Below are 10,985 nucleotides of genomic sequence, written 5' to 3' on the forward strand. Positions count from 1 at the left end.
CTGCAAAGCTCTCAGCCTGGCAGTTACTAAGCTCCCAATAAAAGGCTCCTAAAAGAAAAAAAAACCTCTGGGGGATGATGAAGAGTTTATGAAAGCTGAATGTTATCGTGGTTTTATTGAGATTTTCAAGTACCTGCTGAGTGAAGAGATGGAGAAAACCTCCTCCCTGACTTATGGACTTCACAGTTGGGTTGAGGACACAGATGAGCAAAACCAGATGCAACGTCTATAAATGGCCCAGAATTAACAGCTATAAGCTGCGTGAACTTGTTCACTAGAGAAAAGAAAAATGTTGGGTAGGGTCAGTTTGTGTGGTGTTTTTTTCCCCCCAAAATTGTATTCAAGCCTTTATTTGAGTTCTAGTGACAGCAGTAAAATCAGAAAAATGGAAAGAGTTATAGAGGAAGAAAATTGTCATTTATTTGCAGATAGTATGACTGTCACTAGAGAAAATACAAGACAGTCTAAATGTAAACTGTTAAAATGAACAAGACTAAAGAAGTTGCCTGGATATAGCATCACAGCACATAAGTCTATTTTGTATATCAGAAATACATTTTTAACATGATTGAAAAATAGGGGTAATTTATACGGCAAAAGGAATAGTAAAGAGAAAAAAAAAGTGCAGAAAGAGTGGAGGATTGTGATGGATGAAGTTTTTAAACTTTTGGGGGACTTCCGTGGCAGCACAGTGGTTGGGACTTCACCTTCCAATGTAGGGGGTGTGGCATTCCTCCCTGTTTGGGGAGCTAAGATCCCACGTGCCTCTCAGCCACAAAACCAACGCATAGACCAGAAACCATATTGTAACAAATTCAATGAAGACTTTAAACATGGTCCACATCAAAAAAAAAATCCTGAAAAAATACTAAACACTTTTGAAAACCATTCAAGAAAATCAAATGAAATGATGAATTAAATTTTCATTCCTTTGCAAAGTTTTTATAGATCTAGTGCGATTTTAGTCACAATGTACATGGACGAGCAAAGCCCCAAAGTAGGCAAATGAATATCCCAAATGAATTGTTGTTTGGAATAAAAAGTGAGTCCTTGAACTACCAAAAAGCAAGACATGATAACCTGATAGTAATTATGTCGGTATATTGTTGGTAGAGCTACAGACCCATTGATAGGGTCAGGTATTTTTTTATTTCAGATAAAGAAGGATGTTGGTGAGGAAATGAGTTTTTTCACGATCAAAACCCTCAGAGACTCAGAAATCTTAACAGGAGGTCTATCAAGTTATCACTGGGATTCTTTCTGGGTTGGTTTCCTAAAACTCACTCTATTTCTGTCATTTTAAAATCTGCCTGCCCTCTCCACTTTTTCATAGCTGCTGTTTCTTAAAGGTCACTAGCAATTGCCACATCCCGCGGCCTCTCTTTATGTTGCAGCACATCCAACCTCTGAGCTTCACCTCCTCCTTCAAACGTATGTAAAGTCTTCTCAACCCTTAGCAAGTTCCTCTTTCCTCTTGGTTTTTAAATGTCACTTTCCCAAGGTTCTGCTTTCATCATGTTCTCTAAGAGTGGTGACCTCAGGTGCCCCCTTGAAGCCAACTGATTTCCAGCTTTCATCTCCATCTGGCTTCTTCCCCTGGGCACCAGCCTGACTCTGTCCATCAGCCAGATTTCCTGACTTTCTAGGATTTGTTTACAGTTTCTATTAATTTTGGATTCCGTTCCTCCTCATCTTGGCTACTCAAAGCTCTGTTATCCTTCAAGCCCAATGTCAAAAGCCATTTCCTCCAGAAGTATTTTCAGATTCCCCAGTCAGAAACGACAGTCTGTCTCTTATGTGACCATAGCACATTTTTCTCGTCATGACGCAACACCGATTTCATTCACATTTATGTTAATTTTATATCTGCTTCTCCAGGTTGATTATAAGCGCCTACAGAACACAGATCTCATTTATTTTTCAATCCCCTGTGTCACTTAGCAAAACGGCGTTCCTTCACTTGCTCATTCATCCATAAGATAATACTGATCTCATGTGCTGAGAACTACATTTGACGCGACAGACAGAAGAGAAGCTAACCACGGACACACCTCTGCTGGGAAGACCAAGACAAAAGCAGAAAACTACAGTTAATCCTTTACGCACCGGCCAAGAGGTGAGCACGAGGCGCCGGGGGGCTCTGAGACTCACAAACTGTGTGTGTGAGTGTGTGCAAGTGTGTGCGAGTGAGAGAATGTGTGTATGTGTGAGTGTGAGAGTGTGTGAGTGTGTGTGAGAGTGTGTGTGTGTGAGTATGTGTGAGTGTGTGAGAGTGTGTGTGTATGTGTGAGTGTGAGAGGGTGTGTGTGTGTCAGTGTGAGAGAGTGTGTGAGTGTGTGCGAGTGTGTGTGTGAGTGTGAGAGTGTGTGTGTGAGTATGTGAGAGTGTGTGTGAGTGTGTGTATGTGTGAGTGTGAGAGGGTGTGTGAGTGTGTGCGAGTGTGTGTGTGAGTGTGAGAGTGTGTGAGAGTGTGAGTGTGTGAGTGTGTGAGTGTGAGAGAGTGTGTGTGAGTGTGTGTATGTGTGAGTGTGAGAGGGTGTGTGTGTGTCAGTGTGAGAGAGTGTGTGAGTGTGTGCGAGTGTGTGTGTGAGAGTGTGTGTGAGAGTGTGTGAGTGTGTGAGAGTGTGAGTGTGAGAGAGTGTGTGTGAGTGTGTGTGTGTATGTGTGAGTGTGAGAGGGTGTGTGTGAGTGTGTGTGAGTGTGAGAGGGTGTGTGAGAGTGTGTGTGCGAGTGTGTGTGAGTGTGTGCGAGTGTGTGCGAGTGTGTGTGTGGCAGGAAGTATTGAAGTCTTCTTGCAGTAGATGTTGCTTGACATGAGTGTATAAGTTATACATGTCTGTGTAACAAATGACCCTCAAATTTAGAAACATTGAACCATGCACCTCTATCATCTCAGGGTTTCTGTAGTTAGGAGTCTAGGTGTGGATTAGCTGAATCTTCTGCCTCAGAGTCTCTCACAAGGCTACAGTCAAGGTTTTGACTAGGGCCATGATCTCACCTGAAGGTTCAAGTGGAGAAGGGTTTCCTTCCAAGCTCTGTCATGTGGTTGTTGGAAGGACTCAATTCTTTGATGATTGTTGGGCTGAGAACCTCAGTTTCTATCTGGTGGTTGGCTAGAGCTCCCTCGGCTTCTTGCCACGTGAGTCTCTCCAGCTTACATTATCAGAGCAAGTGCTGGAGAAGAATAAAAAAGAGAGGGAAAGCGAATGGGAGAGAGGGGAGAGAGACAGGAACAGGATGGAAGTCACCGTCTATAACCTAATCATGGCACAGACACCCCATCACTTGTACTGAATTCCATTTGTTAGAAACAAGTTACTAGGTCGACCCCACTCTCAAGGGGAAAGGATTAGTAGGGCATAAAGACCCAAGAATTGGTGATTTTTTGAAATCTATTTTTAAAGACTGTCCATCAATGCAATAAATCTTAAAGAATACATGAAATAGTTCACTTCTCTAAGAGCAAACAGGGCTTCCCTGGTGGCTCAGATGGCAAAGAATCTGCCTGCAATGAGGGAGACCTAGGTTTGATTCCTGGTTCAGGAAGATCTCCTAGAGAAGGGAATGACAACCCACTCCAGTATCCTTGCCTGGAGAATCCCATGGACAGAGGAGCCTGGTGGACTATAGTCCATGGGGTTGCCAAGAGTCGGACACGACTGAGCAACGAACCCTTTCAGGAGCAAACAAGAATAAATGCATGATGAACTAACTAGAGCCTGGGGGCCCCATGAGTGTGTGACTTGAGATGCTTCTGGTGTGCCTTTCACGAACTTCCTATAGGCTTCTGGTGGATTCTGCCTTCGCACCGTGTGTGACGGCTTGGCTGGCTCCTGTGGCTTTTCTCCACCCCTCCTTCTGCCAAAATGCCAGCAGAAAGAATCGGCACAGAAGAGGACACTTCATAGCTTCCAACGGACTGCAGTGAGAGAAGGGGAGTCCAAGCACCGCCTGCCCCCGCTCCCCGCCCCCTGCCCAGGGAGGTGGAAAATAGAAGGCGATGAGGTTGGGGCATCTGAAGTAAACCTGAAAAATGAGCCAGCTTCTGAGGCCTGTAGATTCCCTCCTGAAAACGGGCCACAGTTGTTGGGTGACTCAGCAGGGCAATCATCAGGAAGTATCTTTTTCTTGTTTTTTTTTAATGGGCTCAGTGAAGGGGAACAAACAAACAGGTACATTAACAGAATTGAAAACGATTTCAGTTTCTTCTGTCAGATATGGAAATGGCTTTCATTGTTTAACTAGCTACCCACACACAAAAAAAGTCTAAAGACCCGCACTTGTCTGCTTTTCTCTGCAGACTGGTTTTGTAGAAGCCAGGGGTCTCTTTGCCATCAAATAGGTAACTCAAAACTGGACAGAGGCTCAGATAAGACCCTGTCCTCTAGCCGATCGTTCCGACACCCAGAAACACACACAGGATTCCCCTTTGTCATTTATCTCACTGCAGACAGGAAAGCTGGGTGTGGGGTGCTGTGGATCTGCTCAGGCACAGGGCCCTGTGGGACTTCAGACAGCCCTGCTGGCAGCTGGGATGACTCAGAACGGTTCTCCAGCCAGCACTGAGGGGCCTGGCAGGGTGGGGCTGCATGTAGAGACCTCCAGAGACCTCCCCAGTTGCTTTATTTTAAGTCACAGGGTCTTACAGTAACAGGTTCATAGGAACTGCACGGCTGGTTAGGGAGTGGGAGGGATTAAATACTGTTTCTCGGTCCCCGTTTTAATAATAGTTTTCCCTTTCCCATTGCCTCCTGTGGGCCAGCTCCCGCATTAAGTGCCTTGTAAGTTTTATTTCACTTAATCCTTCCAGCAACTTTCAGGGCTAAGAGTGATTGCTGCTGCTTAGCCCCACTTTTTTTTTTTTTTTTAAATAAGAGGGAGGTGGAAGGTTTGGAAGTCTGCCCGGTCGAGAGGTAGAGACAGAACCCAGATCTGCCTGACTCCAAAGACCAGTCCCTGATCTTCAGGGTAGATCTGCTCGTGACCTCTCCCCGTGGGGAATTAATTCCACGAGCACTGTGAGAAGGCAGATCCTTCGGGGAGCACTTCAGAGAATATAAACGCTGGGCACGTGGTCCCTGTTATCTGGGAGTCACTGGACTCAGGAAGAGCCTCTCAGGGACATTGGGAAGTGTTCATTTTAGTCTCAGCTCTGTCCGTCACCTGAGGGGTGACCCTGGCTGATTTATTTAGTCCAGGATTCCTTTTTTTGTTCAGCTCTAAGGTGGAGATAACAGCGCTATTGTGAATCTAGACAAGGGAAAGGCAGAGGATGGTGTGTTGAAAAGTAACAGGTGCTTGGAAAAGTGCAGCTTCATTCATCTCTCACAAGGTGCCTGGTTTTCTTGGAGAAGGAGATGGCAACCGACTCCAGTGTTCTTGCCTGGAAAATCTCACGGACAGAGGAGCCTGGCGGGCTACAGTCCGTGGGGTCACAAAGAGTCAGACACGACTGAGCGACTAAACCACCTGGCTTTTAGCTGGGCAGGTCCTAAAGCAAAGTGTGCTCAGGCAAACGCGAGTGTCTTGACACCCCCAAGCAACTCCCTTCTCCTCACCCCACATTCTGTCGCTCCACTCACAATTCCGTCACCTGGGCCATCTGATTATGACCCTCCTCTGTCCTCCACCACCAGGACCGCCGTCATTCCTCATCCGATCGTTCTCACGGTCTTCTGGTGGGTCCCCGGTGTCTGCCCTCACTTGTCTCTCTAAACTCAGCTTGACTATCACCTTGTCGGGGAAGTCTTCTGTGAGTATCCTTTTAAAACTTGCACCGTCATTCGCTAGACCCTAATCCTGCTTTATCCTTCTTCACCGCTTCATATAGACGTGTTGCTTTGCTGAGTTTGATGCTGCCTCTAGAATGGGGGGCCCCTGAGGGGCAGGGGCCACGGCCCTCCTGTGTCTGCTGTATAACCAGGACCCAGGGCCCCGCAGGTAACAGCCACTACCTCCATTCACCCCTGTCAGTTCATTGTCAACATAGTCTGCTTTTTTTTTTTTAAATTGAAGTAAACTAGATGCATAATATTATATAAGTTACAGGTGTACAATATAGTAATTTACAATTTTTAAAGGTTATACTCCACTTAGAATTATAAAGTATTGGCTATAATACAGGAGCCTTGGGTTTGATCTCTGGGTTGGGAAGATCCCCTGGAGAAAGGAAAGATTACCCACTCCAGTATTCTGGCCTGGAGAATTCCATGGACTGTATAGTCCATGGGGTGGCAAAGAGTCAGACACGACTGAGCGACTTTCACTTTCACAGATTAAATATTTTGAGAGGAAGATAGTAATGTAACTGAAAAATATCTTCATCTAATACATTGCATTATTTTATATTTGTGTTTACTATTATCTACAGAATTTACTTTGCTTTCACTTGGAAGCATTGATTATACTCCCTGCATGGGACAATATATCCTGGTAGTTTCTTTTAATTGTTTGTACTTCTTCACCCCTGTTTTGCCCTTCCCTCTCTCCACTGGTAACCACCAGTTTGTTCTCTGTATCTGCGAGTCTCTTTCTTTCCTATCATAGTCACTAGTTTGTTGTATTGGTCTGCTGTTCTTAAATTACATTTTTTAAAAAGAATCCATTTATTTATTTATTTATAACTGTGCTGAGCCTTCATTGCTGCTCAGGCTTTTTCCTCTAGCTTCGGTGAGTGGTGGCTACTCTCTCGTTGAGCTGCATGGACTTCGAGCTGCAGTGGCTTCTCTTGTTGTGGAGCATAAGCTCTAGGGTGTGTGGGCTTCAGTAGCTGTGGTCCCCGGGCTCTAGAGCACAGGCTCAGGAGTTGTGGTGCATGGACATCGTTGCCACAAGGCATGTGGGATCTTCCCAGACCAGGAATCGAACCCATGACCCCTGCATTGGCAGGCAGATTCTTTACCACTGAGCCACGAAGGAAGTCCATTAAATTACATTTTTAATCTTAACAAGATTCAGGATATGCAGAAAAGTAGAAAAAAGGGGGAGGAATTTACCATAATGGCAGTCGCAGAAATAATCATGGCCAATACCTCTAAAACAATTTTAATGTTTCAATATTTAATTTTATGAGTATTTTAATTACAAAATCTTTATTACAGCCCATTTCATCCCATCGGTTCTGAATTTTGATTCTTTTTTTAAAAACTGAAGTATAGTTGGTTTACAATATTGAATTTTGATGCTTGACTTGAAACATTTGAACACTCAGTTCAGTTCAGTTCAGTTCAGTCGCTCAGTCGTGTCCGACTCTCCGCGACCCCATGAATCACAGCATGCCAGGCCTCCCTGTCCATCACCAACTCCCGGAGTTCACTCAAACTCACGTCCACAGAGTCGGTGATGCCATCCAGCCATCTCATTCTCTGTCGTCCCCTTCTCCTCCCGCCCCCAATCCTTTCCAGCATCAGAGTCTTTTCCAGTGAGTCAGCTCGTCGCATGAGGTAGCCAAAGTATTGCAGTTTCAGCTTTAGCATCAGTCCTTCCAATGAACACCCAGGACTGATCTCCTTTAGGATGGACTGGTTGGATCTCCTTGCAGTCCAAGGGACTCTCAAGAGTCTTCTCCAGCACCACAGTTCAAAAGCATCAATTCTTTGGCGATCAGCTTTCTTTACAGTCCAACTCTCACATCCATACATTTGAACACTAGAGTGAGCCAAATCTGGGGTCTATGTTTAGCGTTGTCAGCCAAGTATTTGAAGAATGTTAGATCTAAGAAGCGTATGATACATTGTGGGTGCTGCGTATGTCTCTAACGGCCTGACAACACCCTCTACTTTATCCACGTTAATTAATGTATTAATAGACTGCTTACTCAGCATCCACTCTGCATGGTGCCTCTAGGCCCCTGTGTCTGAGCCTTGCACTGTTGCGGTGTCGTCTGTCTTGTAAATTTGCATTGTGCAAACTACAGCAATAGTCAGACCATCCTGCTGAAGGCGTGGTTGTGGTGAAGGACGATGGCTTGACTCATCCTCGGTTGGTGACTTTTATGATAAAGCCCATGACCATCAAAAAGGCAGTGAGTTTTCAAGTGGGGGAGAACCTTAGGCTCAGAGACAGGACGACCGGGCTCTTGTCCAAGTGTTGCAATGAACTTACTGGAAGAACTTGCAAAGTCACTTATTCTCCTGAAGCCAGTTCCCACGTGGAGAAAAGATCAGGGTGGAGGGGGAAGAACGGAGGATGGGCAATCCCTTAACTCCCATCAAAGATGCATGATTTTGGCTAATTATCTTGTGAGTTTCCATCTATTCCATATATCATATAAAGCAGTAAACCAGACCAAACACCCTCCTACCCAACCAGCCAAAGCATCAAAATCCATTTCAGCAACATTAACCATCTTCTGCTCAGATTCCCCGGAATAGGCCCAGCTGTGGAGAGCAACGCCCAGTGTCACTTTGTGTATGTTTATACGGACCTTTGTTTCTGAGTCTGAGGAAGATTCTCTGCTCTTTTTCAGAGCTTTCCATCTTCAAAGAAAGGGTGAAAAGAATTGAGGATTATACTCACCCCAAATAATGCTCTCAGTTGTGGCCAAAATACTGATAATCTCCTGTCGTTTGCTGACACTTTCAAATACAAAATGTCTCTCAAAGCCTTGTTGAATGTTCTCATCTTAAAGCCTGACCACTTGCATATCATTTCAATTTTTTAATGCTTTAAACTTGCTACACAGTTATCTTTTTCAACCTGCTGTGAAACAGAAGTGAAAAAGCCATTCTGGACTGCCTCATTTTTAACGCTATGTTAAATGTAGCATTTCTAAACCCTGCTCTTTCTCCCCAGTTTGGCTCAAATTTGAACACCGTCAATGACATGCACCTTTGGAATGCCATCAAACAGGTCTGTGCTTCCTTTGCTGGAGAACACTGGTGTCTGGTAACCTGTGAACTTCATATTGGCTCCGAGGAGTGTTTCATTTTACTTGACAGCAGGCAACTTCTCTGTCAAGTGCATTGTGACTCCATCTTCCTATAGGATTCCTTGCTGAGAATTCCCATAGGAAGACAAATTGCCTTTGCCTGTAAATGTTTCCTTAGATATTGTAGCTTTCTTTCACTGTTTTCTCCCCCAGCCAGAAATAAATGTTGTTCAGTTGCTCAGTCGTGTCCAACTCTGAGACCCCGTGGACTGCAGCATGCCAGGTCTCCCTGTCCATCACCAACTCCCAGAGTTTAATCAAACTCATGTTCATCGAGTCAGTGATGCCATCCAACCATCTCATCCTCTGTCCCCTTCTTCTCCTGCCTTCAGTCTTTCCCAGCATCAGGGTCTTTTGCAGTGAGTCAGCTCTTCACATCAGGTGGTCAAAGTATTGGAGCTTCAGCTTCAGCATCAGTCCTTCCAATGAATATTCAGGACTGATTTCCTTTAGGATGGACTGGTTGGATCTCCTTGCAGTCCAAGGGTCTCAAGAGCCTTCTCCAGCACCATAGTTTGAAGGCATCAATTCTTGGGCCCACCAGGCTCCTCTGTCCATGGGATTTTCCAGGCAAGAACACTTGAGTGGGTTGCTATTCCCTTCTCCAGGGGATCTTCCTGACCCAGGGATTGAACCTGGGTCTCCTGCATTGCAGGCAGATTCTTTACTACTGAAGTCACCAGGAAAGCTGTGGATATAAATGAGGATGACATTTTTCCAGCTCTTTGTTTTGATGGCATGGCAGGCTGATGCCTTGATATATTAACTGAGCATTTGCTGGAATACTTCATGAACTTCCTTCTGTTGCACAGACAGAAATCAAACTCCATTGCCTTTGGGCAGAACCAGAGAAATGAGAAAAAAATCTTGTTTTAAAAGCTAACAGCTAGGTGTAAGATAAAGAAGATTTGGAGGAATAGATGGGCAAGCAGAACAAGTTCTCCCACTGCTGAAGATGAGTTAATGTTGCCCAAGACAGAGAGACCTGAAGAGGGAAGAGTTCCGTGAGGCTGGGGCCGGGGCGTAGATGTGGCCAGTCACGGGGCCAGCTGTAGCGCCGCTGTCTGTCTCTAGCACCAGGAAGCTGTGGGGGTCCCCTGTGGGGCCTCCGGGCTCTGGGCTCTCTTCACGAGCATCTCCATCTCCTACGTGCCTTCCGTGTCCTTTCATTCAGGGAGATGGTCCACAAGCATCAATTGCCTGTGTCCCAAGTCTGTGCTCAGCATCTTCCTACAGCTCACTGTGAGAAATCCCCCATTCTGCAGTGGAGGACATTTAAGCTGTCAGGAAGGTGCCTTTCTAGTTCCTTCCGCTCTTCCCTTAAAATCCTAATTTATTGCCTCCAAACAGAAGAATATTGGCTGTTGGCAGTCCCTCTGCTTCCAGGGTCACACTTCAACATACCTAGTTGAGATCGTAAAGTTGTCAGGAGGTGGGGCTTGATCAATTTGCCAAAGAGTCTCAGATTAGCTAATTCCAAAGTGTTAATTCTGTGATCCTTTCAGGCACACTTAAAGCTCAGAACTATTTGCTGCACTTAGAGAATTATTTAGTATGAATTATTCATATGGTTTAGTGTTAATGTTTTAATTCATTGTAGAACCTAATGGGCGCGGTCGATTTCACCCAGTTTGGGAGGATACCACTCCAGAATCATTTCACTTTGTTTGCACATTTTTCATCACAACAAGCTAGTATATTAATACCTAATTCCATGAGACAAACTCAGTAGGGGAGGGATGTGTATTGCTGAGTGTATAAATAGTATACTGTCATAAATAATCCCAAAATCTGAGTTAGCAAAATGAAAATTTCATTTGTTGGTCTCATAATGCTGATGTTCCTGGTTGAGGTCCTTAGACTTCTTTTGGGCTTCCCAGGTGGCGCCAGTGGTAAAGAACCCACCTACCAATGCAGGAGACGTGAGACTTTCCATCCTGGTGGGCTACGGCCCATAAGGTTGTTCAGAGTCGGAAACAACTTAAGACACATACACACTAGTGGTCTTTTTTCCACACACTGATTGAGGGAGCCAGGATCCTTCCATCTTGACGGT

This window comes from Moschus berezovskii, chromosome 28 (genome assembly GCF_049115385.1).
Source record: "Moschus berezovskii isolate FMDL1 chromosome 28, NW_MosBer_1.0, whole genome shotgun sequence".
NCBI lineage: Eukaryota > Metazoa > Chordata > Mammalia > Artiodactyla > Moschidae > Moschus > Moschus berezovskii.